Source organism: Ambystoma mexicanum, chromosome 4p (assembly GCF_040938575.1).
Source record: "Ambystoma mexicanum isolate Mex_15411 chromosome 4p, UKY_AmexF1_1, whole genome shotgun sequence".
NCBI lineage: Eukaryota > Metazoa > Chordata > Amphibia > Caudata > Ambystomatidae > Ambystoma > Ambystoma mexicanum.
The window spans coordinates 864,088,224-864,107,733 of NC_090927.1; the positions used below are offsets into that span (position 1 = coordinate 864,088,224).

General features: G+C 48.5%; 1 protein-coding gene across 10 annotated transcripts in view; it reads right to left on the reverse strand.

The window, feature by feature from the left end:
* The window catches only part of FUT9 (fucosyltransferase 9), a 1,273,880-nt gene that overhangs the window by 848,613 nt on the left and 405,757 nt on the right, over positions 1 to 19,510 (reverse strand). The gene's annotated exons all lie outside the window — the stretch shown is intronic.

A 19,510-nucleotide genomic window follows, 5' to 3' on the forward strand; every position in this document is an offset into this window, starting at 1 on the left:
TCTAAACACATAAAAGCAGACAGACAGGACAGATAGGGACCTTCAAATCCATCTGCCGCTGGAAGCTCTGCCGGAAAAATCCATACTTTACCTCCATCAAACCTCCAGAGAGCCAAACTAGAGACTTCAATCTATCCAGAACTAGAGACCCAGACCAGAGAACCAGAGAGAGCTGACCCAGATCACTGTGAAGTGCAGAGACCAGAGGCGAGTTTAAAACCTGACCAGATCCATGGCGAGGCCCATTTCACTCAAGAATATAGTGTGAGTACATAGCAAAACTGTGCAGAACCAATCTCCTAGTTAAAATAATATAATTCATCCTATTTAATCTAAGTAGAACTGTCTCCTAACTGTCACCTGTCATTTGTAAAGCTGTCACTTGTCATTTCCTAGTTGCAAGCTGCACTTGTCTTTTTGAACTTTAAAATTTAAAATCTGAAAAACGACCTTTATTTAATCACTCATATCTCCGCGACGGTTTGTGCTAGAGACTTGCAGTAACTTTCATTTTGAAGCTGAGATCCTAGGCTTTCCTAGGACCCCAAAACGATAGAGATAGTCCTTGTGGTTCCTCTGTAATAGCGCCCGGCGCATCCGCGAATTTTGCCGCGATTTGCAAATTTCTTCACGTGTAAAAAGACAGCAGTTTTGCCTTCCATTTGCCAGAAATTCGTTTAACCTGCTAACTATCCCTGCATCATTGCTAGTGTGAGCCGGGACTAATATTAACTAGATACCACTCACCCTGAACCTCTGAAAGGGAATTAAAAGCATTTCCAGCATATTTCTCATCCATTGCTAGCACATATCAAAGCATTTGCCTGTGTTTTAAACTTCTGTTGTCTAAGCTTGCTGGGGTGAACTGAATTACAGTTGATTGCATTTCTGAGAACTGTGTGCTTCCTTCCATTTCCTTGCATTGCATCAAGGGGGGGAGGGGATTGCCAGAGAAAAGTGATTACATTGTTTTGTTGAAATCATATTGAGTATTTTCTATACTGCATTTCATTCATTCAACATTCCATCCATTTGAACTCTATAAAGCATTCTCTACCACATTATACTTCTGTACCTATTTACCACTGTGCTACCTTATCCATTTCATGTCAACTCCTTATTGATTATAGAGAAGCGTGTTAGTGCCAGATTCTCCGTTGTTAATCTTTATCATATCAGATTAAGTGTGATATTCAATTATTAATTTATTATAAGGTGTGACATATATATATCTATTGTTTAAATTATCAAATAAACCTTTTAACTTGCAAAACAGAACTACTTCTTGGCTCAGTGGGGTCAGGGGGATTCCAAGAGAGGGGTGTTATATAGGGGTAGTCATCCAGAACGCATGAACTGGACATAAAGATATATCAATAAGGGTTTCCATTCAGTATCCCAGACTAGGCATTGACTTAGCTGTAGTGTTGAATTGAATCCTCTTACAAATAGTTGAGGAGGTGTCTCATAAAGGGGGTATAACTAAGATTAAACAGGATACCGTCACTGGCTCCAACAGTATAGATGGAAGTTGGTCCAACAAGATAATGAACATATGTTGGGCATTATTATGAAAAAGGATAACAAGGGCTTCTAGGAGACAGATAATAATAGGGGAGTTGGACAAGCATCTGCTCAATCCAATGTTATTTCAGAATTGGAATGGGTCAACTACTTCCAGGGGACATTTAGCAAGAAAAATGTGACCACCCCGAGTAGGGTAGGAACTGATTTGATTTTGAATATACTGATGTACTGATTAAGATTAGGAGGGTTAGTCGATCTCGTACCATGGCCCTAATATGTTATCAAATACACTGTTTAATTCAGCTCTGGAGATATGGGCAGTGATACTAGAAATATGCTTTAGACAGATTCTCTTGACAAACATTTTTCCTGTCTCATGGCAGACATCCTATGTCTTCCTGATTCACAAAAAGGACCCACGTGCAGACCGTAAGCATTACTGAGCAATCATGCAAATGGATGCAGACAGCAAGATCTGTGCGTCCTTAGTCTTATCTCATCTGGGATTATGGGCCATAGTAAAGGAAATAATCATGAAGTATCAAACAGGTTTTCGATGTGGGCGTGGAACCTCATTAAAGGATTTGCTCCAGCATTGTTTTCAGCACCTTAGTTGGAATAAAAAATATTACAGAATTTTTCCGGCTTCTATCAACTTCACGTCAGCCTTTGATTTGGTGGACCATGGAAGTCTATAGGCTAAACTAGTGGTGTGGGGTCTTTCTGATGGCCTGCTACATTTACTGGTAAAGTTGCATGACTCCTCCAATAGCCAGGTTAGATTGAATCTTGACGGCACCCTTAGTACAAAATAGAGACCAAAGTGGGCTTAAGACAGGGGTGCATGCTTGCCCTGTCCCTCTTAAATGTATTTATGGCAGATCTAGATTCATTTTTGAGATCTTTAGCATTTGTTCCACTTAAACCTGGTGAGCGCAAGTGCATCTGGTTGTCGTATGGAGATGATATATTGTTGTTCGACTGTACTCGCTTAGGCCTCCAAAGAGTGATCAAAGCCTGTTCAATGTATGCTAATAGAAATGTCCTGCAGATCAATCCAATGAAAACAAAAATCCTAGAATGGACTGTAAGGAACAAGCCATAAAAGGCAACTGGATAGTCAATAAAAAACGGATGTCCCAGGTAGATAACTTGATCTATCTAGGTTTCCCATACTGAGTAAGCCTATGAGGCATTGCCTGTGCGACTATCTTAAAAATAAAGCAATGGCTTTGACATTGCAGCTTTGGAAAATGAACAATACATTTGGGAGGTTTTCTCTAAGTCCCGCTGTGAAGTTTTATGAAGGCAAAATCATGCCAAAACTATTATATGGAATAGAAACAATGCACCGATGGCTTCCGGTATTGGAGGGTTTGGTCTGGAGGCAAACCTTGGCCCTACCGACTTGTATCGCAATCGCTCTAATTAGATATGAGTTGGGCTTGAAATCACTGGGGGCCAGGATTAACTGGAAATTGCTATGTCTTTATGAATAATTCTTAAATCCACCGGTCCAGTCCATATACAGGGATATGGCGACGTTAATCGAGCAAAATCGAAATTCTACCCTTGTACAGTTGACAGAATACTTCAAAGTTTTAAAATGTAAGCTGGGCCTGAAAGAGAGAGATATTTTAGTCGAGCCTGCTTATGTAAAATATGCTGTATACCAGGAGGATTGGATCGACACAAAGAATAGGATGCCTAAGTGTGAATCGTTAGCCCATCGAGGAAATTATCACAAAAAATTGGGCACCATGGCACCTTATTTAAACTGTTTTCCGAAGCTCTTTGTAAGAAATAATCTGATTCTTGTTTTAATCTCCTCTTGACTCGAGAGATCATAGCCCGTAGAGGGATAATATGAAAAGATAAATGTTACTGCAGGCCCTGTCTAGAAGTTGAAACCTGGAAACACATGTTATTGAATTGCCCGGCACTCTTATTTATTAGAATGTTGCATTTGGGGCCTTTTGTTCACTGCTTCATTTATATTGATAATTAGGGGGTAATTCATCGAATTCGCCACACAAGTGGCGCACGCGGCTGGCGCACAGTGTGCGCGTGTGGCAGTCTGTGCCAGCCGCGTGTGCCAAAACCCATTTCAGCGCACAGCGTATTCATGGATTTCAACATCCAGAACCAACCGTGGTGCAGAGTGGCACAGCGACCCTGCAGCAGGGCCAGTTACGCCCCCAACCCCGCTCCGTGCCTCATGAACAGCGCACAAATCCTGTACATGGCGCACAGGCCAGTGGACCAGCATACAGCCCCCCAACCACGAAAACGTGTGTAAAACTCCCCACACAGCCCTCCGAATACACGTACCCCTCTCACGCTAGCGAAATCACGTGTAAAACTCCCTGCGCACCCCTCAGAATACACATACCCCTCTCGGGGTAGCGAAATCGCGTGTAAAACTCCCCACGCACCCCCAGAATACACGTACCCCTCTCGCGATAGCGAAATCGCGTGTAAAACTCCCTGCGCACCCCTCCGAATACACGCACCCCTCTTGCGCTAGCAAAATCATGTGTTAAACTCCCCACGCACCCCTCCGAATACACATACCCCTCTCGCGCTAGTGAAATTGCGTGTTAAACTCCCTGCGCACGTCTCCGAATACACGTACCCCTCTTGCGCTAGTGAAATCGCGTGTAAACCTCCCCGTGCCATGATGCCTCCCACGTTGAGCCTGCTGCTGCCTCCCACGCAACTGCCTCTGCCAGCATGACGGCATCCAGGATGATGGAATCCACTGGCGCTGTCGTGCATGTGCCCTGCCCGATGATGCCGGCACATCCTCCAACTGCTGGGGTCCAGTTGCTGGGGTGTCCACCCCTGCTGGAACTCCGACTCCCGACTGTGGCAGGGATGGGATCTCCACCAAGCTGGCTGCGTTGGTCGGGGCAGGTCCACAGGGGGCCCTGGTGGCATCTGGGCCAGAAGACAGCATGGAGAATGACTGGCGCATAGTCTCCACAGAGGAGGAGAGGGCCGCCAGAGTGCCCGACACATGTATGAAACCCAAAACCAAGGCCCCTCCCAACTGAGCCACGTTGGCACGCAGCTCTTCGTGATGACGTGCGTGCTCCCTCGAGGAAGCATGCACGTCATCACGAATGTCACACGTGCGCAACGCTACACCAATCAGGACGGTCTCCATACGGTCACGGGTCCCCCCGTCCGCAGGTAGAGGAGTGTCAGATGAAGTGGACCTCCCCCCTACCTGCGGACGGGTCTGGGATGGGGCATCCCTGCTCGTGCATGGTGGTGCAGTCACAGTGTCAGGGACAGTGACATGCACAGGCCCCTCCATGGCGACTTGTGCTGCCTCCTGCCCCTGCCCCTGGACTGCACCACTTGCACTAGTGATACCACCCCCACCAGGCCCCATGTGCGGCTCAGTAGCGGCCTCCTCCTCCTCTGTGCAAACCACCAACCTGGATGGCTCCACACCGTCTTCCACCATTGCAAGCCCCTGTGGGGGCTCACCCGCCCCTTCCGCTGCAGCCATAGTGGCAGATGCGGCACCAGTCCCCGCGCTCCCGAATGATGATAATTCCTGGGAGGGTGACTGGGCCTTGCGTTTCCGGTCGGTGGAGGCATCCCCGCCGCTTTGCTCCACAGCGCCGTCTCCGCCCTCTTCTTCACTCGCCGCTGTGTAGAGGGAGACATAGAACACAAGCATCAGGGTACTCTACAATAGTGCCCTAGACAGGAAGCAATAGCACATGAGTGGCACTGTCAAAAGTTACTTCCATCATGTACCTCTACAACACATGGGTCAGTGCAGGCAACACACATGCAGAAACAGGCATAGCACATGCGAAGAATATTTGCATACATGTCCAAGGAACTGTTGAAACATACGATGGTGGTTTGAAACTCACATGCATCATGGGTCATACTGATCACATGCACACACATCACCGTAGTTTCATCCATCTGGCCTCGTACACCCCAGACACAGTGGAGACAAGGATGACTAGGCTGCATCAGTGAATCAGAATATTGTCACGGACATGTGTCATGCATCCATGGCATTTATAAGTCACACACAGGCTACTCTGACACATAGACATGTATACCATACATGTCCTTGACAGCAGCACCCATCTCTCACACCTCATCCATGTCCAACAACAGAGACAGGCATGCATTCATGTGTGCATTCCGCATGTTGCTCCACATGTTGCATTGTAACACATGCACCATCCATGTGGTTCATGCATGGCTGGTCTCACATACAGCACCATGATGTCCCTGCACACACACATCCATACATGGCCTATGTCACACATACAGGCAAGTAGCTGACTACCACCACACTGCAACATGCCCTGTTTCAGACAGCAATGCATGGCCACTTACCGCTCGACTCGACACGGGCCTGCATCCTGAGGATCTGGTGGCGAAGCACTGGGCAAATGCGCTCCAGGACCCTCATCTGCTGGTTGGTAAGCTGGCCCCGTGCCCACTGCATCCTCTGCGTCTAAGAGGCGCCGGGCCTTCTTGAGGGTCCTGGACTTGTAGACCTCCCAGCGCTTCTGGACGTGTTTCACGTCGCGGGGTACCACCCACCCCTGCGTTGATGGCACCCACTATGTCCGTCCAGATCCTCCTCCATCCTTCCTTGTCGGCGCGCGATGGTGTGAAGAGGGCATCATACTGCCCCAGGACTTGCTCCACCAGGATGCCAACTTCTTCAGAAGTGAAGCTGGCAGCCCTCTGCCTCTCTGGCTGGGGGTTGCCACTGGTGCCGGAAGGTGTTGTGTCCCATACGTACGTGTTTTTCGTGTCCCTGGTGCCACCACGTACTGCAGGTGGTTGATTCCACACACGTGGGCTACCGGGGTTGCGTGCACGGTTTTACAGCAGTTTTGGGGTGCCTGAGCATGGCGTGACCCGTCACTTAATCACCAGGGTCACATACAGCCTTGCAGGTACATGAGTGCTGTTAACATCTTGTATCCCACCCCCTTCACCCCAATTGCCCAGGACAATTGGCGTTTACACCTCCCATTGGCAATACTACATGTGTGCCGGCACTACTCCATCTGTGCCATGGCTGGGAGGCCATGAAAGGTGAGGGGCGCCTCAGCTGGGTGTACTCCGCGTGGCAGGCATGGTCAGGGACGTGGGTGGGGTGACCAGGGAGAATGGGGTCTCCAGGGTGTCCAGGGTGGCTGCAGAGGGGGAAGGGGCAGGGGTGCACCAGCTCGGCACAATGTTGTGCCACGTGTTGGTGCAGTCATGCCACCAACCCCTGCGGCTCTGGGAGATGCAGTTCTTGCATCTGGCATCTTGCATCTGGCACTGGTGCTTATTTGTGACCCCGCAGTCCGTTTCATCGACTGCCACAGGCCCAAGGGTAGTGGTAGCTGCAAGTGCAGTTGTGGACACCACCACCCAGGCTCAGGGTCTGCCAGCGCAGGCTGTGTTGGCACTTGAAGAGTCCATGGAAGATTTCCAGGAGGTCAGGAGGCACACTGTAGGTGCACGCAGGGCTGCCCTGACCGAGGAAGGTGTCCCTGGGGCAGTAATGTCATCTGCTTCCCCGACCAGCCGGGTGTTGGCAAGTGTAGGGGCAGATGCAGCCGACACCACCCCAGTTGCAAGTCTACCATCCAGGACAGTCCCGGTCAATGACCATGGCAGAGCGGATGTTGCTGTGCAGTGTCCATTCCAGGGCACCCAGCAGCCACTGACGCAAGTCAGGGCTTCACTCCATGCTCCACCTGCCACTCCCTCGGCTCATTCCACCAGCACCACAGCCCATACTGGTCAGGGCGGCAGGGTCCGGACCAGCATCCAAGAGGAGGAAGGTTGCACCTGCAGTAGAGACTGGGACCCCAGACACAGGTACGGCCTCCGGCACGTCAAGGAAGAAGCCTTTCTGCAAGCAGGAACTGCACTTCCTTGTGGACTACGTGCGGGAACACAACCGTGACATGTTAGTGGGGCCGAATTGTCAAACTACGGCTGCCCATCGTGATACCCACTGGAAGCAAGTTGCGGATCATGTGAGTGCATTCGGCCATGAGGTGCGTACAGCACAAGAGTGCAAAACGCGTTGGAATGACCTCAAACGCAGCACTAAGGCGAAGCGTATCTCTAATTACGACATGACTCTGGTGACTGGCAGTGGGCCACCACCTGAGGAGGAAGAACTCACTCCGCAAGAGTCACTCGTTGCAGAGTTCATACCAAAAGGAATGGTCGAAGGAGTGGGAGAGATGCAGGACTTTGATGCCCCGTCCAGTGAGTGATGTTGCCTGTTCGTCGAGGACATGTGTGTTTTGCTTGTGTGATGTGTTGTGCTTGACTGCTACTGCATGTCATGTGTACATGGTTCTCATGTGCAATTCATGCAATGCTTCACTGATGCATGCCTGCTGTGCAGGATAGTGGACATGTATAGCAGACGGGGACTGTCCTCACCACCACACTTGCACCCTACTCACATGCTAGTCAACCTGCTGCCCCAACAGTCCATGTTCCAGCTCAAAGGTCCTTCTGCATGTAGCCTGGGGTGTGTTTCCTCTCAGCACTGGGACTATGTCATTGCATGACTGATGTGCATGTGGCCTCTGCATGCATGCGGCTACTCCATGTAGGCATGCTCCCTTGCTCCTCCAACACCCCTGCACCCCAATTTCAACAGTGCACAGGTGTGCATCATGTTGGCGTACTGCAATGGCCCGTTCAAGACTCCTGTGTACATGCAAACTTCCACCAGCCAACCTGCCAGACACATGCAGTGGGGTACATCCTCTGCACTTCATGCAGGGTGTCTCACATGGACTGTGCAGATGTCCGCAGGGACATGAGTTCCCATTCATGCTCCATGTGTATTCCATGCATGACCCTATGTGTCCTTGACTGGATGATCATTGTAGTATGTGTCCAGGATGACCTACATTTCTTTGAATTTGATCATCCATTCCATACCCACTCTGGCTCAGTCCTGCATCACACACATGTTTAGGGTGTCACAGTCTGTGCAGGGCACAGGCCTCCCCCGTTTCAGGCCCACTCTGTTCAACTGGTGTAGCGGCTTCTGCACACATGGCTGTACTACTGAGGGATCATCATGTGTCCTGCTTTCTGTCCCATCATCATCTGCTGTGTTGTCAGTTGACTCATATTATGCAATTGATGCTAGCCACCACTGTCTGCCAATACACAGGTCTCTGGTCGCCCTTTCGCTGCCATGCAATGCATCCCTGCATTTTCACTTGGGGGGGGGTTTGCTTGTAGCCATGCAACACATTGCACGTGATGCCTGAACTTGCCCTTGCACTGCCTTCAAGTTAATTGATACACATCATGATGTACTTGTTCATGTAGATAGTGAATAAGGTACACATGTTCTGCACTGCATCAACCCACTTCAGAGCCGTGTTACACCGTTCTACATGCCTACTCCCTGATGCTATGTCAAAGTGACCTGGCATACATGCCAGATTCACATTTCTGTGACATGTCTGCTTCATGTGATGGCTGTCTGTGTGATATCTATGTATGTGTGTGTGTTATGTGCTTCTGACATGTGTACTAATGTAAATTTTTCTCCACTTTCCAGATGATGACGCAATGGAGATGAGGATGGTGTTGTCATGCCAGACACAGGTTTGCTATCACACCAGCAACCCGACACAAGTGGGGATCGTGGGGTGGTAGACCACAAGAACCCACATGTGTTACAGACCATCTTGTCTGTGGCTGGCAATGAGTCAAGCCCATATGATCACTCTGATGACAATGTCGAGTTGGATGTGCATCGGGTCCATTCATCAGGGGTGGGTGATTCTGATGTGGACGCTCCTCTGTCCGTGATACCTGCACTGAGGGGCCAGACAGTGGTGGGACCTCCGCCTGTGGTGGATCGGGACGCAGGGTCACCCTCCACACCAGTTGCTGATGTGCCTGGGGCATCACGTCAACAGGGGAATGTAGTCCTGCAGCCGCGGGCGTGCCAACCCAACAAGGAAGTAGGCGCCTTGGGCCCTGCAGGTGTCAAGCCCAACAACGCAGTGTCCGTGTGCCACTGGGGTATACTGAGTGGGAGCAAGCCATGGTTACCAATTCAGAACACCAGGGGCAGCAATTGATAACATCGCTGAGAGCATGGAGCGTGTGGCCCAATCCGTGCTACCGCCTGCTAGGCAGGTGGAACTTGAGCAGCGGGCGGCTCAGTCCACAGCCCGCTCGCTCAAGCTGGGCATGGCGGCCTCAGACAGGGCACACCGCGCTGAAATGGTGTCTTTGCGCAAAGCAATTGCTGCTCACGCAGAGGCACCCACGGAGGCGCTGAGGGTTGACTATGAATCCCTCAGATCCACTCTGGGTGTGCTCTTGATGTCCCAGAGGGAGCGGTCAGAGGAAAGTTTTGCACAGCTTGAGTGTACCATCTCAGCTGAGCTACGTGCTTGCTGGGAGGTGCATCAGTTGTCCAGCCAGGCCACACAGGAAGAACTCTGTGTTACACGTGTCACCTTGCAAGAGGAAGCACACGTATCATGGGAGGTTCTGCAAGCTGACCTATGTGTCATCGCTGCACAGAACCAGGCTCACCCGTCTGACAGACTTGCTGCCAATGAGGGGCAAGCTGGGCCTAGGCGTGGTCAGGCTCCTGTGCCACGTCTACCTTTTCAGGAAGAGGCTGACTCGGACGACGAGATATCTCCCACACAGGTCGGGCTGGGCAGGCGTTGAGCCCATGGAGGTTTTTTTTTTCTCAACATCATCGCATGTGGATGTTGAGGTGCACCCTGTACCTCCCCCCTCCTGGGTGCCCCCCCCCGGGTCATATGTGGCCATTTTTTATTTTTCATTTTAGTTTAGTTAGTTAAAATTGTTTTTGATAGTTAGTTTAATTAGGTAATGTAGGTTTTTTTATAGTTAGTTTAATTATTAATATAGTTTAAAATTGCTTATCTATTGTGCATTCATGTGACGGTGTGCTGCGTTGTGGCTTTTGAAAGCATCCACTGTCTGTTCCAGCTGGGCCCTTCAAGCTTGTCTCGTGTATGTGTTTGCAGCTTGGGGTCCTGAATCACATAGGCCACTCCTGCTTCCCTTATCCATGGGCTCGCAAGGATGGTTCGGTGTTACAGTCATTTACACAAGGGCTTTGGACTGTCATATCTGTGGCCTCTCTGCTGCTGTAATACTTGTGTTAACACCCCTAGTGGGGATTGTGGGGGTTTTATCCACGGCATGTCTGTATTAGATTTGGGTGGGTTCATGATTGATGTGTCCATTAATTGATATACATTGTGATGTATGTTTCTTTTCTTTGCTGTACATGTGCTTGATGCACTTCATGCTGTAGACAGTGGCTGGCACCCTTTGTCTGTCAATGTCGCACTGATGGTAGGATGAATTCTGATGTAGGTCTCTGACATGGCCCAATCACAACCAGCATGATGAGACATACACAAGGAACTTTCCAGCGTTAATTATATGTTTTGTGCCCTTTCTGCAGGAGAATGAGCCTCCAGACCACCTTTGCCAGCAGGCATGGGGCATAGTGCTACAGACAGCTGGCCACGTTTGGTGGGGCAGACATGCGTATGTGTGCGCAAGCAGTGGCACAGGGCTTGTGCTCAGACGTCCAACAGAAGCAGACGTGTTCCCAGGAGATCCAAGCAAGGTGAGCAGCACAAGGGGGCCACACCGCAGCCAACCTTCCACCAGGACACTTGCACATGCATGCTAAGTAGCGCCACTGATGGGGAGCTTGGACAGATATTGTTGTTGAAGCGCACAGTAGAGCTAAAATGCGTTGGGGGACCAATGGCAAGTTGCTTTCCAAGTTGTCAGGGGCACACAGAGGGGCTGTCACACATATCCTCTGGTCCCCCCTGCTCCATAGAAGCAGAGTTATTAGCGCAGTAGCGTTCCTAGCCAGATACTTATACAGCGCACAGGGACACACAGCGAGGCACAGACTTATGTGCAGTGCATATAATTGGCATGTGCAAATTGACATGTGCACTACCTATTCAAATCTGCGGATGCCAGAACACAACTTGTACTTAAGTCGTACCTCGCTATACGCGTCTAGCTGCTCACCCAGGGACCATTGTATGATGTGTGATTCTTGACGCATTGGTCTTCCATTTCCTGCGCACCCACGTGTGCCTGCCTTACTGCATTGACAGTGTATGAACCATCACTGGGGCAAGCTAACGTATGGGTACAAAGCAGCAGACAAGAGTGTTTGTTTGTGGAGGAGTCACTTACTTTGGGGCATGAATGGGGTTGTGTGTGTGTGTTGTAAACACACACAGATTAGTAACTCACACTCTCCTTGCAGCATTGAACTGCTCCTGTTACCGGACCTGAGAGTGCACAGGCAGGAGGCCAGCACTCACCCCAGAGATAAGTCTCTCTTTGGCTTGTATTTGACTCATTTGGTACAATGTGCATGATGAACATGTTTTGTCTGCTTGAGTATGAGTTATTGTCAATAGTTGTTTTTTGTATTTTGCCTACTTTCCCTTGACAATCCTACTCCCCTCTCCTGCCCCTCTTTCTGGTTATCCTGAATACCAATGCCTGTCCGAACAACATATCCCTGACCCTCCTTCCCCGTTGGGGTCTCAGATGCCTGTGTAAGTTTGAACTTGCAGGCGCCCAGACCACGGAGGGGGTGGTTGGTTTGTGCCACTCCTGCGCCTGGACACCGGAGCTGTGACACTACCCATCAGTTGTTGCATCATCATTGTATATTATGTACCGAACATGGTACCCATCCTGTTGGAGCATTGTTGAACTGTGCTACCTTGTTTGTTCTATCCTTGTGCTTGGACATTTTCTGCTACCTCAGGTCATCTACTGGAGACTCTTCCAGGGTTTTTTGGTGCCAACAGGTTTTTTCCCTTGTTTGTGGGTTTGGCTCCTTGGAGTTCTCTGCAATTTCATATTTTTAGCAGTCAAGGTGGCCTCTGAGGGGGATGGAGCCTATTTACACGCAGGGTGGAACATGGAGACCAAGGGGTAGGGTGATCCTGTAGCCAGGTAGACTTGAAGGAAGAAGGCTACATACCCCAGATACAGTTGTTCAGTAGGTCATGATGATGTGTAAATGAGGGAGGGCCTTTTGTTGTTGGACAGTTGGCTTGGGCTACAGTTTTTTGGGGACTCTGACATTGTAATTGTGGGGTACTATGTACATGATGTGTTCTGCCGGTCAATGCCTGTTCCTTTGTTGTCTTTACTTTTCAGGTGTCAGGGGATTGGTGTGGTTTGACATGCTGGGGTGTATACATGGGCAATGTTCACTTGTAATGTGTACAGGACACTGAGGGTCAATTGATTTCACATGCATGTATTGAGTGCATTTCCCTACTGACGCACACAGTTGCACAATGATCCACCACATGTACAACCACCCTTCCTTGGCCACAGGTGCACACAGATTGCCTTCTGGGGCCCACTGTGTCCCTGCAGCATGATCTATGACCATTTGGGGATCCTGTACAAGCATCAATTGGTTATTTATTTCATTATTCCTTTTCATGTGATGCTCAAAGTGTATCTGCAACACAATGGCTGCTCACTGTGCTGTGTGCTGAGCAGTGTGTTGCAGGAGACACACACAGCACACGGGTTCTCGAGTAGGGATTTTGCCTTGCCCAATGTGCATGTGAACAGGCATTCAGTGTTATTTCTTTGCTACAACTGGTAGAAAGCATTTGTGTATGACTTGGTATGTGTAGGAGTTTGTTGGTCAGTCATTTCTTCCGATTCCATGTCAGGCGTCATTGTCTCGAGCCACTTTCCATTTATCACATGTCACTTCATATCTTATTGGTCATGTGTTGGGCTTTTGCTATTGCATGCCATGTCATGGTGTGGCAGACACGGGTGATGTGGGTTGGGAGGGTTTAGGTGATATACCAGGGATGGTCATGGCCTGTTTTGCAGGGGGGTGTGATACACACCTTGCATGCGTTCCTTTTGGTCACACAGGATTGGTTAGGCTTAAGTAGCTAGGGATGCACACAATGTAGCACTTCCATGGCAACATTCTCAGGGGGGTAAGGTTGTGACAGTTGACTGTCTCTTTGTCATCATCGATTGTCACCTGGTATGTGCCAGACCTGTGTGCACTCCGCAGGGGAGGGAGTTTAGGTGAAACATGTGGCCACAATCTGGGTCCGGGCTGTCTCGCCACGTGCCCTATCCCCTCCCATGGGCAGCACCTGTGCCTGTGGTTGGGGATGTGGGGGCACCACCATGTCCACCGGTACACCCTGCCGTGTTGCAACATTGTGCAGGACACATGCTGCCATAATGATCCTGCACACTACTGGGGGTGCATATAGTAGCTGCCCGCCAGAGCGGTCAAGGGAGCAGAAGCGTGACTTGAGCACTCTGAATGTGCGCTCCACTATGCCCCTGGTTGCAATATGGGCAGCATTGTATCTTACCTGGGGTGTTGTGGTGGGGTTCCGGATTGGCGTCATCATGTGGTTGCTCAGAGGGTAGGCACTGTCCCCTGAGGAGGTGATAATGGTTGTGATTATTAGGGTTTGTGTACTTCTCTGTGTGTGACATGCATGCATGTGCACAGGCCTTTGTACTCACCTAGGAGCCATGTGTCGCTATGCTGCCCAGATTCCAGGTCCCGGCTCAGGACGGACATTCTGTATATGAAACTGTCATGGGTGGAGCCAGGGTAGTTTGCATAGACAGAGGTGATAATTCCCTTTGTATCGCATACAATCTGCACTTTGATGGAATGCCAGTGCTTGCGGTTTCGATAGATGTGCTCAGTGGCCCTAGGCGGGCGTAGGGCCACGTGGGTGCAATCTATGGCACAGAGCACTTTGGGGAATTATGCCACCCTGTAAAAGTCCTGGACCACGGCCCGCCTTTCTGTGGGTGTTCTGGGCATATATATCTGCCTGCGGACTGAGGGGTGCGCAGTCATGATTGCCAACACCTGGTGTAGGCAGTGTAACTGCGTGGCCTGGGAGACCCCCCCACTATGGCAGTTGTCCGCTGAAATGACCCAGTGGCCAAAAAATGCAGGACATTGAGTACCTTCTCCAAGGGGCTCAAAGCTTGGGAGCACAGGGTGGGGGATGTAAGGTCATCTTCCCACTCCCTGACCAGGTCTAGGATGATACGAGGTGGAAAACAATACCTGCCATAGACCTGGTCGTCAAGCATCCCAAAAAGGCTAGTCCGGGGGGAAAAATGTGGGCCCTGGCTATTCTCCTCCTCCTGCGGTGTCCCACGATCAGTGTTGCGACAAATGGGGCATTCATCGTAACTGTATATACGTGTTTGTTGTTTGCACAACTTTTATAATGTGCGCGGGGACACTTCCACATGCCTTCGTGTGGCGGACATGTTGACACCTGTGCGCGTCTTTTAGCGTGCCCGAGTTTCCCATATTCGATTCCATGAATTTGTGTTGTTCACGTGCGTGTGGGCGTTCCGTGTATTTCCCTGCAGTACTTCCCCAGTTATTCCTTCTTTTTCACGCGTTGTTCCCCATTCTGCATGTTACGCCCCATGTCCCGCCCTCTTTTTGGTGTGTGCGCGCCGACGTTGTGCGCTTTCCCTGTGCGCGTCGCGCACAGTGTTTGGGATGTTGTAATGACATGTGCGCCAAATCCGTGCATGGCGCACACTGGCGCACATGTCATTGGAACATCCCAAACACTGTGCGCGACGCGCACAGGGAAAGCACACAACGTCAGCGCACACACCAAAAAGGGGGCGGGACACGGGGGCGTAACACACAGAATGGGGAACAACTCGTGAAAAAGGGGAAAACATGCGCAGGCCCTTCCTTGAATCGCATGCGTGTGCGTGCACTTGCTTTTTCACGCTTGTGCCAGCTTGCGCAAAGATTTTCGGCACACATTGGTTCCATGAATCGGCCCTATAATCTCTTTGCCATATGTTTCTAAGCCTAGACAATACAAAAATAGCATTGACAGTTTGGGGGTTCATAAAAAGCCTTAAGGTCTATATCAAGTATTGATAATGACACTTGTTCTTGAGATCGGATGGATTTTAGTCTCATTGCACTGTATTTTACTACTACTCGTTGTTTTATATGTATTACATTGGAAATGTGAGGAGGAACTGATTTGTTCGATTAATTAATATAATGTCACATGAGGATTTAGTTTTTTTAAAGAATTGTAATATTGATTTTATCTGTTGTATATGATATAATGTATTTGATGCAACATATTGTAAATGTTGAATATTTTTATTTAACCAAATACAATAAATACAAAAGGCTAGGCAGGAAATTCAAAAGAACCTGCAGGAAGTTTGTAAACCTCAAGCACACAATAAAATGTAATAACCTCACCAAAATCTAAAGAGATCAATAAACTTGAAAAAAGAAAAACATGTACTCACCAATGAATAGAAGCAACATAAACAAAAGCACAATCATTACTGGATTATTTCAGTAAGTTACATCATCTTCTACAAATATCCACCACACCATACACATCCAAAACCCATTTTAATAATCTGGAATCCTTTAGCATCAATAACAGATCAGGGGTCTGCAACCCTTGGCTCTCCAGATGTTTTGGACTACAACTCCCATCAAACCTAAACAGCATAGTCAATAGTAAGGGATCATGGGAGTCATAGTGCAAAATGTGCAGCGAGTCACAGGTTGCAGACCACTGACATAGATCACCTGATTATGACAATTATACCATGCATCCAAAAAAGAACTGTTGAGTCCTCATTCTCAGTTTTCATTTAACTCACCCATGTAGACACTCAGGCTTTGAAATGTTTTAATTATTTCATTAGTTGAAATGGAGTCTTGCTATACCCACTTCACTCCTTGACAATCTGGTTCACCTTTTATAGAACTCATTGCTTGCCACAGGCAATCCCCAAACACTACCTCAAGTTGGCCACCTCCCTTCAAAATAAGCTGATGTAGACCATAATGGTGGCTAGTTTTCAGCTCATATCCACAATTCTGTTCTAAACTGAACTGACTGAGAACGAAGTCACTGAAAAGATACAATATTGTGTCAGCATTAACCTACCACACGAACAAACAATTAGGGTTCAGACCTTGAAGTATTGAGATGCCCTGGCTAGACACCAGAGTAGACAGACTTACTCCTATAATTCTCTGTGGACTAGAACACTGTTGATTGCCTTATCCTATTGTCAAGACTAATGGAAGTCATGAGCATCCAGGCAAAACACTGCAATGGATTGCACACTTCCTGGATAATCGTTCATCTGGGATAGGTTGGTGCAACCTTATGGTAAACCCACATCTTTCAAGTCGGTGTACCACAAGGATTGTCCCTCTAATTGTGGTTGTTTAACTGCTATTGCCATTCACTTACAGGCATTCATGATCCTTTCAACATGGCCAACATATATGCAGACAATATCCAATTGAGTTTCCATTTTGATACCAATGACCCGGTCAACTGGTCCAATGTATCAAAATGTCTAGAATCAAAAAGTCAAGGAGTAATTTCAGGTACTTTTATGCAGCAAATGTCAGCAGTATTTAGTAGAGTCCACTTTAAATTGAATATTTTTGGGACGGCCAAGCCTGGTCTGGAAATGAACTACAAAGTTCATCTGATCTACCAAATGATCACATCAAGAATATACTATTGCAATTGCCTCTTAATGAGCCTTCACAAAAAGGAGATCCACCACCTATAGGCAATTGAAAGTAGGGCAGAATGCATCATTTTCAATCTTAAATAACGTGACAAGGTGTATGGGGCATTAAAGGTGCTCTCATTAATGCCCGCTCCCTGGTAGCCCATGCCACCAATGTTGCAGACATCATCTATGCTAACCACCTTGACTTCATCGCTATCACTGAGACGTGGCTCCACCCAGCAGCTGGTCCTACTTTAGCATTAGCCATCCCTGATAACTACAACGTCTTCCGTGCTGACAGAAAAAACGTAATAGGAGGAGGTGTGGCTATTAATGCTAAAACTAACCTAAACATCAGAGAAGCAACTAACACAACCTTACCTTCAGCCGAACTCCTTTCCATCAAACTCCCATTATCGGACACTCAAACCATCCTCCTACACATTATATATAGACCCCCCTGGCGCCCTATCCACCTTTGAAGAGGATAGCTCTCTCTTACTCACCACAAACACTAAACCCAAATCACAAATCATCATCATGGGTGACTTTAACCTAGGACTCAATGACCCTAACGACAATCACGCCACCTCTCTGAATGACATCATTATTCACTTAGGCCTCACTCAACGCATTAATAAACCCACACATATAAAAGGCAGATCCTTAGACTGGCTGGCAGATGCCAATTGCAACCTCTCACTGACAGACATCACACCTTGTGCTTGGACCGACCATCACCTTATCACCTTCTCTCTACCCAGAACTGTACCCATCACGACACCGCCTTCCAGGACACCACATATAATCTCTAGAAACAATCGCAACATCACCATGGAAAACCATAGACCACTTCTCATGCCCATTACTAAAGCCAACCTTTCCACACAGAATGACAACCCGTCTACCCTGGTAGATCTCTACAACAACACGTTGGAACTAGCCCTCAACCAGATAGCTCCACTCAAACAACATAAAGCCAAACCCATTGCCCATACCAACAAATGGTTCTCAGCAGAATTAAAGGCTCTCCGCAACATCAAAAGAGCTGTGGAAACTTGCTGGAGAAAAGCCCCATCTCTCTCCACTAAAGACAAATTCGCTACAGCTGCCTCCACCTACAAATCCGCTATCCTAAACGCCAAAAAAGAGATTTATAACACAAGAATACACAATGCCAAATCTGGTACGAAAGAATTATTCTCTATACTAAGAGAACTTGAATCTCCACTGCCACCCACAGAGGACTGCACAAAGGATAAGGCCTGGTGCAATAATATCCAACTAGCCCTCTCTAACAAAATTGCCCTTCTAAAAGCAAAGATAGAAGCCAAAAAAGTCAACCTTGCTGCCAAAGATATTCTCAACAACAAAAAAGTCCCCACCATTCCCAACTGCCAACCTTTCCACTTTTTCCCAGTCACTGAAGAGGAAGTAGTTAAGATAATCGCTAGCCTTAAACCATCCAACTGTAAAGATGACCTATGCCCCGCCTCCGTCATCAACGATGGAGCCAAAGATCTAGCTCCCCTCATCACCTCACTGATCAATTCTTCTTTCCAGAATTCAGTAGTCCCTAACAACCTCAAAGAAGCGTGGGTCCCCCCCTTCTCAAAAAACCCAACCTAGACCCTAACATCCCCACGAATTATAGACCCATTACCACGGTCCCTTTCCTCCTCAAAATATTAGACAGAGTAGCCTACCTCCAAATACAACAACATTTGGAAGACAATAACCTCTTAGGCCTGCGACAACCCGGCTTTAGACCCAGGCATGGGACCGAAACTGCCCTCCTGGATTTAAAAATCCAAATGTATGAAGCCAAAGATAAGGGCAATCTGGCCATCTTGCTCCTGTTGGATCTCTCCCTGGCCTTTGACCTGGTTGACCACCAGATCCTTACACAACACCTCTCATCGGCTGCCGCATTCTCACAGAATGCCACCAATTGGATTCAGTCATTTTTGTCTGACAGGTCGACTAGGGTCTTTGCCCCCTCAGCGGCTGCTGACCCTATCCCAATCCAATGTGGAGTCCCCCAAGGCTCCTGCATCTCTCCCACACTTTACAACATCTTCACTAAGCTTCTCTTCGACGGTCTTGACGATCTGGGTGTCAGCTACACTAATTACTCAGATGACACCCAGGTCCTCATCACACTCACTGGTTGCTATGAAGAAGATGTTGCAAAGCTTAACGAAATCTACCTAGAAATCCAAGCCTGGATGGCTACACACAGTCTCTGCCTCAATGACGATAAGACAGAACTTCTTATCGTAGGCTCCCAGGCCCGCCTCAATAAGTTGGACTCTAGGTACCAATCTTTCACCAT